Below are 8,879 nucleotides of genomic sequence, written 5' to 3' on the forward strand. Positions count from 1 at the left end.
ACAGGCATGCACTACCATGCCCAGCTAATTTTTTTGATTTTATTGTAGAGATGAGGTTTCACCAAGTTGCCCAGGTGGGTCTCAAACCCGTGGGCTCAGGCAATCCACTCACCTCAGCTTCCCAAAGCACTGGGATTACAGGCAGAGCCACCGAGTTTGGCCCAAATTTCTTAAATAACATTCAAGACCCTTTACATTCTGCCTCAGCTCTTGACACTCATTTTCCTGGTATTCTATTCACATTAGAATATTTGCTGCTCCTGAGTCATTCTGAAGACATTCGCTCTTCCATGGTTTGCTTATCTTGTTTTTCCACTCTTCCTACCTCTGTTCTCCTGTAGGAATCTCTTACCTCCGTTCTCCTGTAGCTCACAAAAACTCTACATATCTTTCAATGCCTGGTTCAAATGTGATTTTTTTGTGAAGCCTTCCTTTCTCGTTCTTCACCATGAAGAATTAATCTCTTTCTCTGGTTGTCTATTTACTTCATTTATACTGCTAATGTATAATTCGATATGATATGTCATATTATCTATTTTATTTTATGTCTCTCTATATCTCTATATATCCCTCTAATACAAATATGAGGTAGCATATATTTTAACTATACATATATTGATTTGGAACTGGTGTACATGTGTTTGTCACTTCTGCTGGATATGAGCTCTTTAACACAAGATTAATATATTGGTCATTTTGGTATCCTCAGCATCTGCCACAGAACCTAGCAGATAGGAGGTCAACAATATATATATGTTTATTGATTTGAATGCAAGGAGATGCCAAACACGATGTTTCTTCATTTAAACAGAATATTTAATAAATCTCCAAAGATTTCAGCAGAATGTTGAATAGATCTTCAACATTATGAATAATGCTGTAAAGTGGGTCATTAGGCAAAACTGAAGCGATCTGAACACATACTCAGACTGGAAGGAGGTCTCCAATGCTATCAAGCTTTATCCCAGGCAACATTTTTATTTGTGACTTGGATTAAAATATACAAAGAATGTTTACTAAATGTGAAAGAAAACTCACTAATATCATAGGAAAGAGAATCAAGATTTTAAAAATAAGTCTAGTAGGCTGGAATGCTGGGCACAAATTGACAAGGTAAAATAAGTGTAAAGTCCTATATTTAAATTTCAAAAATAAATTGCATATACCAAGTATGGGAGTGATTTTACTTGGCAACATTAAATGTGTGGAAGAGTTAGAGAAGCTTCAGTTTAGCAAAAGCTTTAAAAACAGTGAAATGTGATCGGTAACAAACTACGGACACTGGAATCACTGATAGTCATACAGAGTCCAGCTCAGAAGAAGCAATCACAGTACTACTGTAGTACATGCCTGAAGAGCTTATTGGAAGTATTATGAGCGATTCTAGCACCAGATTCTAAAAGATGCATTAGTAAACCAGATTTCATCCAGATAACTGTGACCAGCTTGGTGGAGTCTAGAAACAATGAAGTCAACAAAGAAAGACAACTATGTGGAAAGTTGGACACCTGGAAATCTGAAAACTAAGGAAGCTCAATAGGTGTCTTCATGTATTTATTTATTTATTTATTTATTTATTTTTGAGTCAGAGTGACACTCTGTCTCCCAGGCTGGAGTGCTGGAGTGCAGTGGCACACTGCTCACGGCCACTGCAGCCTCGACCTGCTGGGCTCAGGCGATCCTTCCACCTCAGACTTCCAAGTAGCTGGAACTGCAGGCATGCGCCACCACACCCAGCTAATTTTTTTGACTAATTGTAGAGATGAGGTCTCGTCAAGTTGCCCGGGCTGGTCTCAAACACATGGATTCAGGGAATCCTCTCACTTCAGCCTCCTAAAGTCCTGGGATTATAGGTGTGAGCCACTACACCCTGCCTTTCATGTATTTTTTAAGTGGCCTTTTATGTGTTGCTACAAATGATAAAACTGGAGACAATGAGTAAGAATTGTGAGGAGACAAAGTTTGGCTCAATGTAAGAAGAACTTTCTAAGATTTATAGTCAAACAACAATGAAGTGGGTAGCTTCGGGAGGTTGAGATCTCCGTAACCCTGAACATGTTCACGCGGAGGCCAAGTGACTAGATAAGAGATTCATAGAAGAATATATGTATTTATGCCTCGTGTATCTTTTGTAAAATCTTTCAGTGGCTCATCAGAATCCTTGGGATAATGTCCAGATTCCTTATATGTCATACAAGCCTGCTTGGTGATCCAGATCCTGACAACCCTCTTGGGTTGAGCCTGGTCTTTTGCCTCTGTCACCACCCCCATCCCCCACCCCTGCTTTCAACCCTCGCACACCCCATACCAAACACATTTTGTCTACTTACCCAGCACCTATTCGGCCATGCTCTCATACCGCTAGATATTAGCACATGCTGTTCCTTGTGCCTAGAATCCTTTCCCATTTGCTCTCTGTGGCTAATCTGCAGTCATCCAGAGAGGCTGTGTTCAAGTGTCAACCTGAAAACCTATCCTGACCCCTTTAGTTTCTTCCTGGGTACCTAGAAAGCACCCAAGATTTGCAACCTCCTAGTTTTTCTTGTTTGTCTTACACAGTGGAATGTAAACAATGTGAAAAAAAAGACTGAATCTTATATCCCCATCCCCCATTTGTAGAACACTACCTCATGGATAGTAGAATGCTTGGTTTTTGAAATAAATTGTATCAGGTCTCTATTTCTTGAGTCAAAACATGACCAAAGGGTCAAGTAGAATCTGGCATCTATCAGGTAGGCAATCACCTGTAGAAATAGAAGGTTTGGGGAATCTTGACCAAATCAAGACACTGAGGTTCCTCTAAAGGAATTTAAATCACATCTACTGTCTTCAGGGCCTCTGAGTTTGTGTAGAAAACTCATAATATTAATATTTTCTATTGAGAATAGTGTGGCATGGGGCCCCAAAGGTTAGCAGAGCAAGGTTGTGGGCAGAAAATCCCAGAACTGAAATCTTCAAGGCTATTTCTCTTCCTTATGGACAGTAGCCCTTACCAATTTTTTAAAACATGGAATATTTGTGAGACTATACTCTCAAACTGGGTCATACCTAGGTATTTGTGAGATTTTGAGAGAATTCTATTCCTAGTCCTGATTGGGATCTTAGATCTCCATCCTAAATATTTTGTCTTTCAATCCCAGAACACAACATTGATCTGTAACATGCTTTTAAATTTGAGCAGTTGAGAGCTCAAAGATTTGCTCTCATATTTAAAAATTCCTCATTTCTGAGTCTGGCCATCTCCCGTCACTGAAATACCCTGATGGAACCAACAGAAAGTGGTCATTGGTGTGACCTCAGCTGAATGGGAGCATTTCCCAGCTGTACAGTGAACTTTGAATCGAGTACGAGGCTCAGCCTTGTCATGTACTGTAACGATGCCTCACGACATCTGCGATCCAGACACCCCGTGGTTCTTCTAATTCTCTCACACTTTCCCATAAAGTAGCACGAGTATCCTAATCTGCCCCCCCTACATGTTCCTGTATCGGCTCCAGCTGAGTTTCCCATATATATCCTCCTAGCTGTTGCCTGGTATTTAGCCTCTCAGGCTTCGATCCTCTCTTCCTTCACAAGAGCTGAGGAAATCGGAATTCACAGAATTTTCCTCTGGCCAGAGAGTTGATATCAGCTCCCTGGAAAAGGACACCCAGATTGCAAGCCCAATGGCTAAGCAGAGCTAACAGGGACAGTCTCTCTCTTGCTGTTTGATGGCTTTATATCCCCCTCCTAATCTGTAGGACAAAAAAGGGAAATGAAACCCCAGTTTATCATTACCCTTGGCACTCTACAGGAGAAGGTGCTACTTTACAATGAACAACAACAACAACCACAAAAATCATCCCACTCTACAGATGAGAAGAAATGAAATGAGCCTCCTAATATCGCATACTGGGGAAGAATCACCGACAGCTAGATAGTGGCTTGGATTATGGGAATCAGGCACCACTGACTGCATTTAATGGTACTTGATATTCTTATTTTCGTTTTTGGCTTTTGATAAGTTATATCATATCCCTTTCCTGCTCACAACTCCTTCAACTTCCCATTATTCAGAAGAAAATTCAATAAGGTCTGTCCTCTACAAGGCCGACTATAGGAATTCTTCATTATTTTACTGTTCTTGGAGTACACCTGGTACCTGCTCCTCTGTGGGCTTCTTAGGGCCTGAGGTCTGTTTGGCCCTTAGTCTTCCCCCAAATAGCTGCTTGACTGACTCATTTCCTTCCGGTTACTGCTAAGATGTCACCTCCCCAGAGAGGTCTGCCTTGACAACCTTATATAAAATGGTGCCCTCCTACCCCATCTGCCCCTTTATCCCTCTTTATGCCTTTTCCCCACTTTGCTTCTTCATAGTACTTAATTCCAGCAGATATATATTTATTTGTTGATTATCTGGTTTCTCCCACTAAAATATAAGTTTCATGAGATCAGGGACTTGTTTTGTTCATTCTTTATCCCCACTTTCAAGAACAGTGCAAAGCACACAGTAACGCTCAGTATTTGTCAAATAAGTGGATAAATGATGAATGAAGGGTCCTGTTCTTAGGCATCCATATTAGCACACCTGTTATTACTTGCCCAGTCAGTGTCTGGTCAAGAAGCACAGCCCCCTGCTCTCCATTGTGCTGTCAGGAAAATGGAAGACTAAAAGTTGAACCTAAGATTCAAATAAAGTAGCTCCTCCCTCATTATTGATACCAGGACTCCAGTTTTTCAAATGATATCAAGCATAATCAATGTTCAATTCCCTATCTGCTCTGTCCATCAACTTTTTCCTATTCTTTCACTTAAGAAATTAGACCTTAGCCAGGCTCGGTGGCTCAGCCTGTAATCTCTCGCCTTGGGAGACTGGGGTGAGTGGACTGCCTGAGCCTGCGGGTTCGAGATCCACCTGGGCAACTTGGCGAGACTTCATCTCTACAATAAATCAAAATATTAGCTGGGCGCAGTAGCACGAGCCTGTAATTCCAGCTACTTGGAAGGCTGAGGCGGAAGGATCGCCGGAGCCCAGCAGGTCGAGGCTGCGGGGCCGGGAGTGGCCACTGCACTCCAGTCTGGGCAACAGAGTGAGACTCGAACTCAAAAAAAAAAAAGAAAAAGAAAAAAGGAAAAAGAAAGAAGTAGACCTTAGGCTGGGCATGGTGGCTCAAGCCTGTAATCTCAGCACTCTGGGAGGCCGAAGTGAGGGGATTGCCTGAACCCACGGGTTCAAGACCAGCCTGGGCAATTTGGTGAGACATCATCTCTACAATAAATTGAAAAATTAGCCAGGTATGGTGGCGCGCATCTGTAGTTCAGGCTACTTGGAAGGCTGAGGTGGAAGGATCCCTGAGCCCAGGAGGTCGACGCTGGGGTGGCCGTGAGCATGCCACTGCACTCTAGCCTGGGCAGTGGAGTGAGACTCCACCTCAAAAATAAAACAAAGCAAAAACAAAGGAATAGACCTTAGATATCCTTCCCATTGTGAAAGACCTTCCCAGCTACCCAATAAGCCAAATGAACCCAATCTTCTGGTGACTGAGTACTATAAAACACTTAGTTTGGCACTTCACAATGTTAAGGCAGACAAGCTCCTCCTTGTCTGGGCAAAACAGCCCTTCCAGAGAACAGACAACATATCTGGCACCCAACTGCTGAGCCAACAGGTTGAATTTTCTCTGAAAACGATTCTGATTTGTAAGAAATGCCAAATAATTCAGAAATTAAAAGCATGTTGTCTCATTCATTTCTGAGGCCCACCAAAGAGAGACTCCTCCCCCTCTCCAACACCACAGGGGGCAAAGGTTTTTCAGAAAACACAATACTGCAGTAATGCTGAAGGAAGTTGTCCAGGTTTGCTTTCCATTCTATTGTCTTATTTTGTCAGCTTCCACATCTCCCAAAATCCAGGCTTAATAATTTACAGCAGAAAGACATTTAATAAATAAGTGGCAAGATTGGAGCTGTCAGCTCCGCACAATGAGATTGTTTGCATCTTCCTGCTTGGCATCAGCACCAGCTCTCCCGGCTTGCTTCAACTGAAACAATCCCACTTGCTATTTTCATAAAATTAGTTCCTCTGCAGTTTCTATTAATCAGAACATTCTTTGGAAAGAATTATACAGGGATTTCATCACCATATGAGTTCAATCGTTGTGTGAATTTGATGAATTTTTATCATCTCTGTGAGAAGGTAAGGCAGAGAAGGTAAGACTTGGGTGGGTTCATATAAGTGGGTAGAGAGCTCTCCCCTCAGATCAGCTGGGGTCTGACAGTCCTGGGAATCTAGGTTGGTCTCCACCACCACACAGCTGAACAGCTTTCTCCTCAAAACACAGTTCCTTTTAGATCTATAATTCCAAATCTTCTTGGGATCATGGACTCTTGCAAATCCTATGACAGTTATGGATCGATACTCTCCCCAGAAAAGCCCACATATGCTCATGTACACTAAACCTAGTGGGTTGTGAACACTTCCTCTTCTCTCCACACATCTGGCCCACCCATGAACTCCAGAGTAAAGACTGGGTGCCTTCTGCTTTCCTAATCACTCTCACCTTCCCTGAGAACCTTAGGCCAAATTAGAAACTCAGTAAACTCCAAAATTCTTTGTTGAAGGAGAAAGAGAAGAGAGACAGAGTTTTTAAAAGAGATAAGTAATATAAAAGTGAGATTTTTATGATGGTCATACACTTTTTGAGAAGCAAGGAAAAATGGAAAACAGAAGACAACTTAAATTAACTGAAATAAATAATGAAAGTCCAAGTATTCATAAATTGATGCATATTGCACTACAGTTGTATGAATGAGACATGAGAAAATTTGGAAAGTTTTAAATAATTCTCCTTGCTTCCAGATTATATAATATCTATCCCATCCTAAGCAAGATAAGTTCTGCACAGCATGGATGATAAAAACCTTGGACCTGCACTAACAGGGTTCTTCTACTACCTCTGTCCACTGTTATGTGAGTCTAGGGAAGAGGTAACTTATCTCGAGCAGAGTAAGATTTTTTTTTTTGAGTTGGAGTCTCACTCTGTCACCCACTCTGGAGTGCAGTGGCTGCTCCCGGCCACTGCAGCCTCGACCTGCTAGGCTCCGGCGATCCTTCTGCCTCAGCCTTCCAAGTAGCTGGAACTACAGGCACGTGCTACCACGCCCTGCTAATTTTTGATTTATTGTAGAGATGAGGTCTCACTAAATTGCCCAGGTGGGTCTTGAACCCGCAGGCTCAGGCAATCCACTCACCTCAGCCTCTGAAAGCACTGGGATTACAGGCTGAGCCACCGAGCCCGTTTCAGAGTAAGATTTTTAAATTAACATTATGACTTCCGAAGTTTCAGTTTCAGCAGTCCATTAGACATGATTCATTAGAGACCTCTAAGATAGTAAAAATTAAAACTTTTTTAAAGGGCCCAATAGTGAATACCTTAGACTATGGGCCATACGGTCTCTGTGGTAACTACTCAGATCTGCTGTTGTAAAATGAAAGGAGCCATAGAAAACATGTAAGCAAAGGAGCATGTCTATGTTCCAGTTAAACTTTACTTATGGGCATTAACATCTGAAGTGCATATCATTTATTATATGTCACAAAGCATTTTTTCTTCTTTTGATTCTTTTCAATACATTAGAAAGTGTAAAAATCATTCTTAGCTTGCAGATCATACATCCCCACATGCCATAGTTTGTTGACCCCTGGTCTGTAACATCATGCAAATACTGAGATCTGGAAAATCATGGTGGTAATTCTGGGTGGCCTTGGAAGGTCAGTAATTTGGCTTCAATAGTGACAATAGTACTGGGAGGAAATTTTTGTTTACTTAGTTTCCCAATTAGCAAAATTGAAATTAGCAGAATTAGTAGCTGTTGAGCCTCAGGTAATAACCAACAATTACTTCAGCCTTTGGTACATTTTCAGACCTGCAGAAATGTTAAAATAATCATACAAGAGAGAATGTGTACAAAAAATTCAGGGGCTTCTGGCAGAAAAAGTTTTGATAACTGTACAACGGGCAAGAAAACTTTACATCATCTCTTGGAATCATTCCACGCATTCCATAAATAACCCTAATGACTTCCTTTTACTTCCTTACCTCTATCAGGTAGCATAACAAATGATTTTACACATTTAAGAAAAAGGAAATGAAGCATTGCTGTTTGTTTTGTTTTACTGTTGTTATTGCTTTATATTTTTTGTTTGTTTAGGAGAGAAGAAAATTACAATTTAACAAAATGGCACATGCACATATATGGCACCTAGATGCATTCTGCAAGTGAGGGATACATACACAGCAGAAATGGAGCAATGTGGAGGGGTGCTGTAAAGTACTTAGCATACAAAAGACAATTTTTAAAAAGAGAAAGATTGGATGGTCAAGTAATGATTCTTTTCTTTTCTTTTCTTTTCTTTTTTTTTTTGAGTTGGAGTCTCACTCTGTCGCCCAGACTGGAGTGCAGTGGCTGCTCCCGGCCACCGCAGCCTCGACCTGCTGGGCTCCGGCGATCCTTCCGCCTCAGCCTTCCAATATCTGGAACTACAGGCGCGCGCTACCACACCTGGCTGATTTTTGCTTTATTGTAGAGATGAGGTCTTGCCAAGTTGCCCAGGCGGGTCTCAAACCCGCAGGCTCAGGCAATCCACTCACCTCAGCCTCCCAAAGACGCGGGATTACAGGTTGAGCCACCGAGCCCGGCTTAATGATTCTTTTCTAGAGTGAGGACACAACTTTGATTCAGAGACAGAAAAAGGTGAAGCACTTCTCTCAATTTCATTGAAATGTTATGATATTATTTTTTTTCCCAGCTACTTGGAAGGCTGAGGCAGAAGAATCACCTGAGCCCAGTATTCTGATATTATTATTATTATTATTATTATTATTATTTTTTTTTTTTTT

Source organism: Carlito syrichta, unplaced genomic scaffold (genome assembly GCF_000164805.1).
Source record: "Carlito syrichta isolate Samal-C Ts95f unplaced genomic scaffold, Tarsius_syrichta-2.0.1 Scaffold303139, whole genome shotgun sequence".
Taxonomy (NCBI): domain Eukaryota; kingdom Metazoa; phylum Chordata; class Mammalia; order Primates; family Tarsiidae; genus Carlito; species Carlito syrichta.